We start from the raw sequence: 6,000 nt of genomic DNA, 5'->3' as shown, positions 1-6,000 counted from the left end.
GACAAGCTGAGTCCCTTCCCAGCTGTGTGACCCTGGGAGAGTGACTCCAGCTCTCTGCACCCCCTGGCCACCGGCTCCCCGGTCCCTGACCCCTGGGGACACAGAGCTCCAAATCACAGAGCCAGGGGAGGCCTACGACGCACCCACAGTGGTCGCAGGTTCCTGGGGCCTGGTCTCAGGGACAGGCTACCCCGCCGCACAGCCTGAGCCCCAGGTCACCGGCCTGCCCGCAACAGCCTTTGACTTTAGGTGCTAACAGGGGAGAAGGGTGGTTACTGTCAATACTAATATGTAGGACCTTGACCTCCTCCTCTACCTTCTGGCTCTGGAGGCTTCATTTAAATTTCCTGGAAGGCCAGGTCCCGGGTTGAATAGTCCCTGCTCAGGCAGCTTTCCCGGCACAATGTACTCATGAGGGTCTTTAAGGAACTAAAGGTCTTGATTATTTAAACAAACAAACAAGCAAACGTGCCCACCCCATTATTGACGCAGATCCTCTGCTCCAGAACCAGAAGTTGGGGAAGGTCAGGGTGTGCGGGTGTGACTTGAATTTTCTCATCGTAACATGTTCTTTCTTTCTTTTTTTAAATAAGATTTTATTTATTTATTGGAGAGAGAGAGAGTGCCCGAGAGAGAATGAGAGGAAGAGAGAGGGAAAGAACGAGCAGGGGCAGGGGGAGAGGGAGAAGCAGACCCCCTGCTGAGCAGGGAGCCCGTGGGGCTCAACCCCAGGACTGCGAGATCATGACCTGAGCTGCAGGCAGACGCTTCACCGACTGAGCCACTCAGGCACTCCTCACCGTAATATTTTCATTTCTTTCTTTCTTTTTTAAAAAATTTTAATTTAAATTAAATTTGCCAACATATTGTATAACCCCCAGTGCCCATCCCATCAAGTGCCCCCCTCAGTGTCCGTCACCCAGTCACCCCATTCCCCCCCCCACCTCCCCTTCCACAACCCTGTGTTTGTTTCCCAGAGTTAGGAGTCTCTCTTAGTTTGTCTCCGTCTCTAACTTTTCCCACTCAGTTCCCCTCTTTTCCCCTATAATCCCTTTCACTATTTCTTATATTCCCCTATGAGTGAGACCATATGCTGATTGTCTCTCTCCGACTGACTCACTTCACTCAGCATCATACCCTCCAGTTCCATCCACGTCGAAGCAAATGGTGGGTATTTGTCGTTACTAATGGCTGAGGAATATCCCATTGTACGCATAGACCACAGCTTCTTTATCCATCATCTGTCGATGGACACCGAGGCTCCTTCCACAGTTTGGCTATTGTGGCCATTGCTGCTAGAAACATTGGGGTGCAGGGGTCCCGGCGTTTCACTGCATCTGTATCTTTGGGGGTAAATCCCCAGCAGTGCAATTGCTGGGTCAGGGCAGGTCTATTTTTAACTCTTTGAGGAACCTCCACACAGTTTTCCAGAGTGGCTGCACCAGTTCACATTCCCACCAACAGTGCAGGAGGGTTCCCCTTTCTCCACATCCTCTCCAACAGTTGTGGTTTCCTGCCTTGTTAATTTTCCCCATTCTCCCTGCTGTGAGGGGGGATCTCATTGTGGTTTTGATTTGTATTTCCCTGATGGCCAGTGACGTGGAGCATGTTCTCATGTGCGTGTTGGCCATGTCTATGTCTTCCTCCGTGAGATTCTGTTCATGTCTTTTGCCCATTTCAGGATTGGATTGTTTGTTTCTTTGCTGTTGAGTTTAATAAGTTCTTTATAGATCTTGGAAACTAGCCCTTTATCTGATAGGTCATCTGCAAATATCTTCTCCCATCTGTAGGTTGTCTTTTGGTTTTGTTGATCGTTTCCTTTGCTGTGCAGAAGCTTTTATCTTGGTGAAGTCTCAATAGTTCATTTTTGCTTTTGTTTCTCTTGCCTTCATGGATGTATCTTGTAAGAAGTTGCTGTGGCCAAACTCAAAAAGGGTGTCGCCTGTGTTCTCCTCTAGGATTTTGATGAATTCTTGTCTCACATCTCTATCTTTCAACCCTTTTGAGTTTATCTTTGTGTCTGGTGCAAGAGAGTGGTCTAGTTTCATTCTTCTGCATGTGGATGTCCAATGTTCCCAGCACCATTCATTGAAGAGACTGTCCTTTTTCCAGTGGGTACTCTTTCCTGCTTTGTTAAAGATTAGTTGACCATAGAGTTGAGGGCCTGTTTCTGGGTTCTCTATACTGTTCCATTGATCTAAGTGTCTGTTTTTGTGACAGGACCACACTGTCTTGATGATCACAGCTTTGTAACACCGCTTGACGTCAGGCGTTGTGATGCCCTCAGCTTTGGTTTTCTTTTTCAACATTCCTCTGGCCATTCAGGGTCTTTCCTGGTTCCATACGAATCTTAAGATTATTTGTTCCAACTCTGTGAAGAAAGTCCACAGTATTTTGATAGGGATTGCATTGAATGTGTAAATTGCCCTGGGGAGCATTGACATTTTCACAATATTTATTCTTCCAATCCATGAGCATGGAATGCTTTTCCATCTCTTTATGTCTTCCTCGATTTCTTTCATGAGTGTTACTGTAGTTTTCTGAGTACAGATCCTTTATCTCTTTGGTTAGGTTTATTCCTAGGTATCTTACAGTTTTGGGTGCAATTGTAAATGGGATTGACTCCTTAATTTCTCTTTCTTCAGTCTCATTGTTAGTGTATAGAAATGCCACTGATTTCTGGGCATTGATTTTGTATCCTGCCACATTGCTGAATTGCTGTACGAGTTCTAGCAATCTTGGGGTGGAGTCTTTTGGGTTTTCTATGTGCAATATCATGTCATCTGCGAAGAGGGAGAGTTTGACTTCTTCTTTGCCAATTTGAATGAATTTTATTTCTTTCTGTTGTCTGATTGCTGAGGCTAGGACTTCTAGTATTATGTTGAATAGCAGTGGTGAGAGTGGACATCCCTGTTGTGTTCCTGATCTTAGGGGAAAGGCTCTCAGTTTTCCACCCCTTGAGAATTATATTTGCTGTGGGATTTTCATAAATGGCTTTTATGATATTGAGGAATGTTTCCTCTATTCCTACACTGTAAAGAGTTTTAATCAGGAATGGATTTTGTATTTTGTCAAATGCTTTCTCTGCATCTATTGAGAGGATCTTATGCTTCTTGCTTTTTCTCTTGTTGATGTGATCTATCACATTGATTGTTTTATGAATGTTGAACCAGCCTTGCATCTGGGGATAAATCCCACTTGGTCATGGTGAATAATCTTCTTAATGTACTGTTGGATCCTTTTGGCTAGTAACTTGGTGAGAATTTTTGCATCCACGTTCATCAAGGATATTGGTCTATAATTCTCCTTTTTGGTGGGGTCTTTGGTTTTGGAATCAAAGTAATGCTGGCCTCATAGAATGAGTTTGGAAGTTTTCCTTCCATTTCTATTCTTTGAAACAGCTTTAGTAGAATAAGTCATTTCTTCCTTAAATGTTTGATAGAATTCCCCTGGGAAGCCATCTGGCCCTGGACTTATGTGTCTTGAGAGGTTTTTGATGACTGCTTCAATTTCCTCCTTGGTTATTGGCCTGTTCAGGTTTTCTATTTCTATCTGTTCCAGTTTTGGTAATTTGTGTGTTTCCAAAAATGCATCCACTTCTTCCAGATTGCCTAATTTGCTGGCATATAGCTGCTCATAATACTTTTTTTTTAAAATTTTTATTTATTTATGATAGTCACACACACACAGAGAGAGAGAGAGAGGCAGAGACACAGGCAGAGGGAGAAGCAGGCTCCATGCACCGGGAGCCCGACGTGGGATTCGATCCCGGGTCTCCAGGATCGCGCCCTGGGCCAAAGGCAGGCGCTAAACCGCTGCGCCACCCAGGGATCCCTCATAATACTTTTTAAAAATCGTTTGTATTCCCTTGGTAATGGTTGTGGTCTCTCCCCTTTCATTCATGATTTTATTAATTTGAGTCTTTTTTCTTTTTAATAAGTCTGGCTAGGGTTTTTTTTTGTTTGTTTGTTTAATTTTTTATTCATTTATGATAGTCACAGAGAGAGAGAGAGGCAGAGACACAGGCAGAGGGAGAAGCAGGCTCCATGCCCCGGGAGCCTGATGTGGGATTCGATCCCGGATCTCCAGGATCGTGCCCTGGGCCAAAGGCAGGCGCCAAACTGCTGCGCCACCCAGGAATCTCCTAGCTAGGGGTTTATCTAGCTTATTGGTTCTTTCAATGAATCAGCTCCTGGTTTCGTTGATCTGTTCTACAGTTCTTCTAGTCTCTATTTCATTGAGTTCTGCTCTAATTTTTATTATTTCTTTTCTTTTTATTATTTCTTTTCTTTTGGTTTAGGCTTTATTTGCTGTTCTTTCTCCAGTTCCTTTAGGTGTGAGGTTAGTTCGTGAGTTTTTTCCAATTTTTTGAGGGATGCTTGTATTGCAATGTATTTCCCTCTTAGGACCACTTTTGCTGTATCCCAAAGATTTTGAGCAGTTGGAGTTTCATTTTCATCAATCTTTTTAGTTCTTCTGTAATTTCCTGGTTGACCCATTCATCTTTTAGCAGGATGCTCTTTAACCTCCATGTGTTTAATTTTCTTCCACATTCCTTTTTAATTTTCTTCCACATCCCTTCTTGTGAGTGAGTTCTAGTTTCAAAGCACTGGGTCTGAAAATATGCAGGGGACAATCTCAATCTTTTGGTATCTGTTGAGACCAAAAAAAACCCAAAAACCGCTGCGCCACCCAGGGTTCCCATTAATGTATTATTATCTCTGTGTCTCTTTACTTCGATTATTAATTGATTGCTATACCTGGCTGCTCCAACATTAAGAGTATAAATATTCATAATTGTTAGGTATTTTTTAAAAGATTTTATTTATTTATTCATGAGAGACACACACACAGAGGCAGAGACACAGGCAGAGGGAGAAGCAGGCTCCGTGCAGGGAGCCCGATGTGGGACTCGATCCTGGGACTCCAGGATCAGGCCCTGAGCCAAAGGCAGATGTTCAGCTGCTGAGCCACCCAGGCATCCCAATTGTTAGGCCTTCTTGTTGCATAGACCCTTTAAGTATGATATAGCGTCTTGCTTCATCTCTAACTACAGTCTTTGGTATAAAATCTAGCTTATCTGATATAAGGATTGCTACTCCACCTTTCTTTTGAGGACCATTTGGATGGTAAATGGTTCTCCACCCCTTCATTTTCAGGCTGGAGGTGTCCTTAGGTCTAAAATGAGTCTCTTGTAGACAACATATAGATGGGTCCTGCTTTTTTATCCAGTCCCATACTCTGCATCTTTTGATGGGATCATTTAGCCCATTCATGTTCAGAATAGCTATTGAAAGATATGAATTTAGTGTCACCATATTACCTCTAGAGTCCCTTTTTCTGTGGATCAGTTCTTTGGGTTTCCTCCTCTTACAGGGTCCCCTATAGTATTTCTTGCAGAGCTGGTTTGGTGGTCACAGATTCTTTCAGTTTCTGTCTATCCTGGAAGCTCTTTATTCCTCCTTCTATTCTGAATGGGAGCCTTGCTGCATAAAGTATCCTTGGCTGCATATTCTTCTCATTTAGTACCCTGTATATATCCTGCCAGCCCTTTCTGCCTGCCAGGTCTCTGTAGATAGGTCTGTTAATCTGATATGTCTCCCCATATAGGTTAAGAATCTCTCGTCTCAAGCTGCTTTTAGAATTTTCTCTTTATCTTTGAAATTTGCAAGTTTCACTATTATATGTTGGGGTGTTGATTGGTTTTTGTTGATTTGGGTGGGGGCGTCTTCTATATCTCTTGGATATGAATGTCTATTTCCTTCTCCAGATTAAGGAAGTTCTCAGCTATGATTTTTTCAATTACACTTTGTGTTCCTCTCTCTCTACCTCTTCTGGAATTACAATAAGACAAATATTCCTTCTCAAGCTATCATTTATTTCCTGAAGCCTTTCCTCATGGTTCTTAAATGTTTTTCTCTTTTCCTCAGCTTCCTTGCTTTCCATCGACTTGTCTTCTATGTCACTCACTCTCTCTTCCCACTCATTAAAACCCTAGCA

This window comes from Canis lupus, chromosome 29, assembly GCF_011100685.1.
Source record: "Canis lupus familiaris isolate Mischka breed German Shepherd chromosome 29, alternate assembly UU_Cfam_GSD_1.0, whole genome shotgun sequence".
Taxonomy (NCBI): domain Eukaryota; kingdom Metazoa; phylum Chordata; class Mammalia; order Carnivora; family Canidae; genus Canis; species Canis lupus.
The sequence above is the reverse complement of the archived record's forward strand: the minus strand, read 5'-3'. Positions refer to the sequence as shown.